The sequence below is a fragment of the Aethina tumida genome, chromosome 8 (genome assembly GCF_024364675.1).
Source record: "Aethina tumida isolate Nest 87 chromosome 8, icAetTumi1.1, whole genome shotgun sequence".
NCBI classification, from domain to species: domain Eukaryota; kingdom Metazoa; phylum Arthropoda; class Insecta; order Coleoptera; family Nitidulidae; genus Aethina; species Aethina tumida.
Genome location: NC_065442.1, coordinates 3,291,519 through 3,301,168, shown reverse-complemented (window position 1 = coordinate 3,301,168; position 9,650 = coordinate 3,291,519).

The following is a 9,650-nucleotide window of genomic DNA, read 5'->3' as shown; positions in this document are numbered from 1 at the left end:
GAATTTAAAGAATCTAAAGAATCTAAAGAATCTAAAGAGACTAAAGAATTTAAAGAATCTAAAGAATCTGAAGAATCTAAAAAATCTAAAGAATCTAAAGAATCTAAAGAATCTAAAGAATTTAAAGAATCTAAAGAATCTAAAGAATCTAAAGAGACTAAAGAATTTAAAGAATCTAAAGAATCTAAAGAATCTAAAAAATCTAAAGAATCTAAAGAATCTAAAGAATCTAAAGAATCTAAAGAATCTAAAGATTCTAAAGAATCTAAAGAATCTAAAGAATCTAAAGAATCTAAAGAATCTAAAGAATTTAAAGAATCTAAAGAATCTAAAGAGACTAAAGAATTTAAAGAATCCAAAGAATCTAAAGAATCTAAAAAATCTAAAGAATCTAAAGAATCTAAAGAATCTAAAGAATCTAAAGATTCTAAAGAATCTAAAGAATCTAAAGAATCTAAAGAATCTAAAGAATCTAAAGAATCTAAAGAATCTAAAGAATCTAAAGAATCTAAAGAATCTAAAGAATCTAAAGAATCTAAAGAATCTAAAGAATCTAAAGAATCTAAAGAATATAAAGAATATAAAGAATCTAAAGAATCTAAAGAATCTAAAGGATCTAAAGAATCTAAAGGATCTGAAGAATCTGAAGAATCTAAAGAATCTAAAGAATCTAAAGAATCTGAAGAATTTAAAGAATCTAAAGAATCTAAAGAATCTAAAGAATCTAAAGAATCTAAAGAATCTAAAGAATCTAAAGAATCTAAAGAATCTAAAGAATCTAAAGAATCTAAAGAATCTAAAGAATCTAAAGAATCTAAAGAATCTAAAGAATCTAAAGAATCTAAAGAATCTAAAGAATCTAAAGAATCTAAAGAATCTAAAGAATCTAAAGAATCTAAAGAATCTAAAGAATCTAAAGAATCTAAAGAATCTAAAGAATCTAAAGAGACTAAAGGATCTGAAGAATCTAAAGAATCTAAAGAATCTAAAGAATCTAAAGAATCTAAAGAAACTAAAGAATCTAAAGAATCTAAAGAATCTAAAGAATCTAAAGAATCTAAAGAATCTAAAGAATCTAAAGAATCTAAAGAATCTAAAGAATCTAAAGAATCTAAAGAATCTAAAGAATCTAAAGAATCTAAAGAATCTAAAGAATCTAAATATTCTAAAGAATCTAAAGAATCTAAATAATCTATAAAACCTAAAGAATCTAAAGAATCTATAGAATCGAAAGAATCTAAAGAATCTAAAGAATCTAAAGAATCTAAAGAATCTAAAGAATCTAAAGAATCTAAAGAATCTAAAGAATCTAAAGAATCTAAAAAATCTAAAGAATCTAAAGAGACTAAAGGATCTAAAGAATCTAAAGAATCTAAAGAATTTAAAGAATCTAAAGAATCTAAAGAATCTAAAGAATCTAAAGAATCCAAAGAATCTAAAGAATCTAAAGAATCTAAAGAATCTAAAGAATCTAAAGAATCTAAAGAATCTAAAGAATCTAAAGAATCTAAAGAATCTAAAGAATCTAAAGAATCTAAAGAATCTAAAGAATCTAAAGAATCTAAAGAATCTAAAAAATCTAAAGAATCTAAAGAGACTAAAGGATCTAAAGAATCTAAAGAATCTAAAGAATTTAAAGAATCTAAAGAATCTAAAGAATCTAAAGAATCTAAAGAATCTAAAGAATCTAAAGAATCTAAAGAATCTAAAGAATCTAAAGAATCTAAAGAATCTAAAGAATCTAAAGAATCTAAAGAATCTAAAGAATCTAAAGAATCTAAAGAATCTAAAGAATCTAAAGAATCTAAAGAATCTAAAGAATCTAAAGAATCTAAAGAATCTAAAGAATCTAAAGAATCTAAAGAATCTAAAGAATCTAAATAATCTAAAGAATCTAAAGAATCTAAAGAATCTAAAGAATCTAAAGAATCTAAAGAATCTAAAGAATCTAAAGAATCTAAAGAATCTAAAGAATCTAAAGAATCTAAAGAATCTAAAGAATATAAAGAATATAAAGAATCTAAAGAATCTAAAGAATCTAAAGGATCTAAAGAATCTAAAGTATCTGAAGAATCTGAAGAATCTAAAGAATCTAAAGAATCTAAAGAATCTGAAGAATTTAAAGAATCTAAAGAATCTAAAGAATCTAACGAATCTAAAGAATCTAAAGAATCTAAAGAATCTAAAGAATCTAAAGAATCTAAAGAATCTAAAGAATCTAAAGAATCTAAAGAATCTAAAGAATCTAAAGAATATAAAGAATCTAAAGAATCTAAAGAATCTAAAGAATCTAAAGAATCTAAAAAATCTAAAGAATCTAAAGAGACTAAAGGATCTAAAGAATCTAAAGAATCTAAAGAATCTAAAGAATCTAAAGAATCTAAAGAATCTAAAGAATCTAAATAATCTAAAGAATCTAAAGAATCTAAAGAATCTAAAGAATCTAAAGAATCTAAAGAATCTAAAGAATCTAAAGAATCTAAAGAATCTAAAGAATCTAAAGAATCTAAAGAATCTAAAGAATCTAAAGAATCTAAAGAATCTAAAGAATCTAAAGAATCTAAAGAATCTAAAGAATCTAAAGAATATAAAGAATATAAAGAATCTAAAGTATCTAAAGAATCTAAAGGATCTAAAGAATCTAAAGTATCTGAAGAATCTGAAGAATCTAAAGAATCTAAAGAATCTAAAGAATCTGAAGAATTTAAAGAATCTAAAGAATCTAAAGAATATAAAGAATCTAAAGAATCTAAAGAATCTAAAGAATCTAAAGAATCTAAAGTATCTAAAGAATCTAAAGAATCTAAAGAATCTAAAGAATCTAAAGAATCTAAAGAATCTAAGGAATCTAAAGAATCTAAAAAATCTAAAGAATCTAAAGAGACTAAAGGATCTAAAGAACCTAAAGAATCTAAAGAATCTAAAGAATCTAAAGAATCTAAAGGATCTAAAGAATCTAAAGAATCTAAAGAATCTAAAGAATCTAAAGAATCTAAAGAATCTAAAGAATCTAAAGAATCTAAAGAATCTAAAGAATCTAAAGAATCTAAAGAATCTAAAGAATCTAAAGAATCTAAAGAATCTAAAGAATCTGAAGAATTTAAAGAATCTAAAGAATCTAAAGAATCTAAAGAATTTAAAGAATCTAAAGAATCTAAAGAATCTAAAGAGACTAAAGAATTTAAAGAATCTAAAGAATCTGAAGAATCTAAAAAATCTAAAGAATCTAAAGAATCTAAAGAATCTAAAGAATCTAAAGATTATAAAGAATCTAAAGAATCTAAAGAATCTAAAGAATCTAAAGAATCTAAAGAATCTAAAGAATCTAAAGAATCTAAAGAATCTAAAGAATCTAAAGAATCTAAAGAATCTAAAGAATCTAAAGAATCTAAAGAATTTAAAGAATCTAAAGAATCTAAAGAATCTAAAGAGACTAAAGAATTTAAAGAATCTAAAGAATCTAAAGAATCTAAAAAATCTAAAGAATCTAAAGAATCTAAAGAATCTAAAGAATCTAAAGATTCTAAAGAATCTAAAGAATCTAAAGAATCTAAAGAATCTAAAGAATCTAAAGAATCTAAAGAATCTAAAGAATCTAAAGAATCTAAAGAATCTAAAGAATCTAAAGAATATAAAGAATCTAAAGAATCTAAAGAATCTAAAGGATCTAAAGAATCTAAAGGATCTGAAGAATCTGAAGAATCTAAAGAATCTAAAGAATCTAAAGAATCTAAATAATCTAAAGAATCTAAAGAATCTAAAGAATCTAAAGAATCTAAAGAATCTAAAGAATCTAAAGAATCTAAAGAATCTAAAGAATCTAAAGAATCTAAAGAATCTAAAGAATCTAAAGAATCTAAAGAATCTAAAGAATCTAAAGAATCTAAAGAATCTAAAGAATCTAAAGAATCTAAAAAATCTAAAATATCTAAAGAATCTAAAGAATCTAAAAAATCTAAAGAATCTATAGAATCTAAAGAATCTAAAGAATCTAAAGAATCTAAAGAATCTAAAAAATCTAAAAAATCTAAAGAATCTAAAAAATCTAAAGAATCTAAAGAATCTAAAGAATCTAAAGAATCTAAAGATTCTAAAGAATCTAAAGAATCTAAAGAATATAAAGAATCTAAAGAATATAAAGAATCTAAAGAATCTAAAGAATCTAAAGAATCTAAAGGATCTAAAGAATCTAAAGGATCTGAAGAATCTGAAGAATCTAAAGAATCTAAAGAATCTAAAGAATCTAAATAATCTAAAGAATCTAAAGAATCTAAATAATCTAAAGAATCTAAAGAATCTAAAGAATCTAAAGAATCTAAAGAATCTAAAAAATCTAAAGAATCTAAAGAATCTAAAGAATCTAAAGAATCTAAAGAATCTAAAGAATCTAAAGATTCTAAAGAATCTAAAGAATCTAAAGAATCTAAAGAATCTAAAGAATTCAAAGAATCTAAATATTCCAAAGAATCTAAAGAATCTAAATAATCTAAAGAATCTAAATAATCTAAAGAATCTAAAGGATCTAAAGAATCTAAAGAATCTAAAGAATCTAAAGAATCTAAAGAATCTAAAGAATCTAAAGAATCTAAAGAATCTAAAGATTCTAAAGAATCTAAAGAATCTAAAAAATCTAAAGAATCTAAAGAATCTAAAGAATCTAAAGAATCTAACGAATCTAAAGAATCTAAAGTATCTAAAAGATCTAAAGTATCTAAGGAATCTAAGGAATCTAAAGAATCTAAAAAATCTAAAAAATCTAAAGAATCTAAAGAATCTAAAGAATCTAAAAAATCTAAAAAATCTAATATATCTAAAAAATCTAAAGAATCTAAAGAATCTAAAGAATCTAAAGAATCTAAAGAATCTAAAGAATCAAAGTATCTAAAGAATCTAAATAATCTAAAGTATCTAAATAATCTAAAGAATCTAAATAATCTAAATAACCTAAAGAATCTAAAGAATCTAAAGAATCTAAAGAATCTAAAAAATCTAAAGAATCTAAAGAATCTAAAGAATCTAAAGAATCTAAAGAATCTAAAGAATCTAAAGAATCTAAAGAATCTAAAGAATCTAAAGAATCTAAAGAATCTAAAGAATCTAAAGAATCTAAAGAATCTAAAGAATCTAAAGAATCTAAAGAATCTAAAGAATCTAAAGAATCTAAAGAATCTAAAGAATCTAAAGAATCTAAAGAATCTAAAGAATCTAAAGAATCTAAAGAATCTAAAGAATCTAAAGAATCTAAAGAATCTAAAGAATCTAAAGAATATAAAGAATCTAAAGAATCTAAAGAATCTAAAGATTCTAAAGAATCTAAAGAATCTAAAGAATCTAAAGAATCTAAAGAATCTAAAGAATCTAAAGAATCTAAAGAATCTAAAGATTCTAAAAAATCTAAAGAATCTAAAGAATCTAAAGATTCTAAAGAATCTAAAGAATCTAAAGAATCTAAAGAATCTAAAGAATCTAAAGAATCTAAAGAATCTAAAGAATCTAAAGAATCTAAAGAATCTAAAGAATCTAAAGAATCTAAAGAATCTAAAGAATCTAAAGAATCTAAAGAATCTAAAGAATCTAAAGAATCTAAAGAATCTAAAGAATCTAAAGAATCTAAAGAATCAAAAGAATCTAAAGAATCTAAAGAATCTAAAGAATCTAAAGAATCTAAAGAATCTAAAGAATCTAAAGAATCTAAAGAATCTAAAGAATCTAAAGAATCTAAAGAATCTAAAGAATCTAAAGAATCTAAAGAATCTAAAGAATCTAAAGAATCTAAAGAATCTAAAGAATCTAAAGAATCTAAAGAATCTAAAGAATCTAAAGAATCTAAAGAATCTAAAGAATCTAAAGAATCTAAAGAATCTAAAGAATCTAAAGAATCTAAAGAATCTTAAGAATCTAAAGAATCTAAAGAATCTTAAGAATCTAAAGAATCTAAAGAATCTAAAGAATCTAAAGAATATAAAGAATCTAAAGAATCTAAAGAATCTAAAGGATCTAAAGAATCTAAAGGATCTGAAGAATCTGAAGAATCTAAAGAATCTAAAGAATCTAAAGAATCAAAATAATCTAAAGAATCTAAATAATCTAAAGAATCTAAAGAATCTAAAGAATCTAAAGAATCTAAAGAATCTAAAGAATCTAAAGAATCTAAAGAATCTAAAGAATCTAAAGAATCTAAAAAATCTAAAAAATCTAAAATATCTAAAGAATCTAAAGAATCTAAAAAATCTAAAGAATCTAAAGAATCTAAAGGATCTAAAGAATCTAAAGAATCTAAAGAATCTAAAGAATCTAAAGAATCTAAAGAATCTAAAGAATCTAAAGAATCTAAAGAATCTAAAGAATCTAAAGAATCTAAAGAATCTAAAGAATCTAAAGAATCTAAAGAATCTAAAGAATCTAAAGAATCTAAAGAATCTAAAAAATCTAAAGAATCTAAAGAGACTAAAGGATCTAAAGAATCTAAAGAATCTAAAGAATTTAAAGAATCTAAAGAATCTAAAGAATCTAAAGAATATAAAGAATCTAAAGAATCTAAAGAATCTAAAGAATCTAAAGAATCTAAAGAATCTAAAGAATCTAAAGAATCTAAAGAATCTAAAGAATCTAAAGAATCTAAAGAATCTAAAGAATCTAAAGAATCTAAAGAATCTAAAGAATCTAAAGAATCTAAAGAATCTAAAGAATCTAAAGAATCTAAAGAATCTAAAGAATCTAAAGAATCTAAAGAATCTAAAGAATCTAAAGAATCTAAAGAATCTAAAGAATCTAAAGAATCTAAAGAATCTAAAGAATCTAAAGAATCTAAAGAATCTATAGAATCTAAAGAATCTAAAGAATCTAAAGAATCTAAAGAATCTAAAGAATCTAAATAATCTAAAGAATCTAAAGAATCTAAAGAATCTAAAGAATCTAAAGAATCTAAAGAATCTAAAGAATCTAAAGAATCTAAAGAATCTAAAGAATCTAAAGAATCTAAAGAATATAAAGAATATAAAGAATCTAAAGAATCTAAAGAATCTAAAGGATCTAAAGAATCTAAAATATCTGAAGAATCTGAAGAATCTAAAGAATCTAAAGAATCTAAAGAATCTGAAGAATTTAAAGAATCTAAAGAATCTAAAGAATCTAAAGAATCTAAAGAATCTAAAGAATCTAAAGAATCTAAAGAATCTAAAGAATCTAAAGAATCTAAAGAATCTAAAGAATCTAAAGAATCTAAAGAATCTAAAGAATCTAAAGAATCTAAAGAATCTAAAGAATCTAAAGAATATAAAGAATCTAAAGAATCTAAAGAATCTAAAGAATCTAAAAAATCTAAAGAATCTAAAGAGACTAAAGGATCTAAAGAATCTAAAGAATCTAAAGAATCTAAAGAATCTAAAGAATCTAAAGAATCTAAAGAATCTAAAGAATCTAAATAATCTAAAGAATCTAAAGAATCTAAAGAATCTAAAGAATCTAAAGAATCTAAAGAATCTAAAGAATCTAAAGAATCTAAAGAATCTAAAGAATCTAAAGAATCTAAAGAATCTAAAGAATCTAAAGAATATAAAGAATATAAAGAATCTAAAGTATCTAAAGAATCTAAAGGATCTAAAGAATCTAAAGTATCTGAAGAATCTGAAGAATCTAAAGAATCTAAAGAATCTAAAGAATCTGAAGAATTTAAAGAATCTAAAGAATCTAAAGAATCTAAAGAATCTAAAGAATCTAAAGAATCTAAAGAATCTAAAGAATCTAAAGAATCTAAAGAATCTAAAGAATCTAAAGAATCTAAAGAATCTAAAGAATCTAAAGAATCTAAAGTATCTAAAGAATCTAAAGAATCTAAAGAATCTAAAGAATCTAAAGAATCTAAAGAATCCAAGGAATCTAAAGAATCTAAAAAATCCAAAGAATCTAAAGAGACTAAAGGATCTAAAGAACCTAAAGATTCTAAAGAATCTAAAGAATCTAAAGAATCTAAAGAATCTAAAGAATCTAAAGAATCTAAAGAATCTAAAGAATCTAAAGAATCTAAAGAATCTAAAGAATCTAAAGAATCTAAAGAATCTAAAGAATCTAAAGAATCTAAAGAATCTAAAGAATCTAAAGAATCTAAAGAATCTAAAGAATCTAAAGAATCTAAAGAATCTAAAGAGACTAAAGAATTTAAAGAATCTAAAGAATCTAAAGAATCTAAAAAATCTAAAGAATCTAAAGAATCTAAAGAATCTAAAGAATCTAAAGAATCTAAAGAATCTAAAGAATCTAAAGAATCTAAAGAATCTAAAGAATCTAAAGAATCTAAAGAATCTAAAGAATCTAAAGAATCTAAAGAATCTAAAGAATCTAAAGAATCTAAAGAATCTAAAGAATCTAAAGTATCTAAATAATCTAAAGAATCTAAATAATCTAAATAATCTAAAGATTCTAAAGAATCTAAAGAATCTAAAGAATCTAAAAAATCTAAAGAATCTAAAGAATCTAAAGAATCTAAAGAATCTAAAGAATCTAAAGAATCTAAAGAATCTAAAGAATCTAAAGAATCTAAAGAATCTAAAGAATCTAAAGAATCTAAAGAATCTAAAGAATCTAAAGAATCTGAAGAATTTAAAGAATCTAAAGAATCTAAAGAATCTAAAGAATTTAAAGAATCTAAAGTATCTAAAGAATCTAAAGAGACTAAAGAATTTAATGAATCTAAAGAATCTGAAGATTCTAAAAAATCTAAAGAATCTAAAGAATCTAAAGAATCTAAAGATTCTAAAGAATCTAAAGAATCTAAAGAATCTAAAGAATCTAAAGAATCTAAAGAATCTAAAGAATCTAAAGAATCTAAAGAATCTAAAAAATTTAAAGAATCTAAAGAATCTAAAGAGACCAAAGAATTTAAAGAATCTAAAGAATCTAAAGAATCTAAAAAATCTAAAGAATCTAAAGAATCTAAAGAATCTAAAGAATCTAAAGATTCTAAAGAATCTAAAGAATCTAAAGAATCTAATGAATCTAAAGAATCTAAAGAATCTAAAGAATCTAAAGAATCTAAAGAATCTAAAGAATCTAAAGAATCTAAAGAATCTAAAGAATATAAAGAATCTAAAGAATCTAAAGAATCTAAAGGATCTAAAGAATCTAAAGGATCTGAAGAATCTGAAGAATCTAAAGAATCTAAAGAATCTAAAGAATCTAAATAATCTAAAGAATCTAAATAATCTAAAGAATCTAAAGAATCTAAAGAATCTAAAGAATCTAAAGAATCTAAAGAATCTAAAGAATCTAAAGAATCTAAAGAATCTAAAGAATCTAAAGAATCTAAAGAATCTAAAGAATCTAAAGAATCTAAAAAATCTAAAATATCTAAAGAATCTAAAGAATCTAAAAAATCTAAAGAATCTATAGAATCTAAAGAATCTAAAGAATCTAAAGAATCTAAAGAATCTAAAGAATCTAAAAAATCTAAAGAATCTAAAGAATCTAAAGAATCTAAAGAATCTAAAGAATCTAAAGAATCTAAAGAATCTAAAGAATCTAAAGAATCTAAAGAATCTAAAGAATCTAAAGAATCTAAAGAATCTGAAGAATTTAAAGAATCTAAAGAATCTAAAGAATCTAAAAAATCTAAAAAATCTAAAATATCTAAAGAATCTAAAGAGACTAAAGAA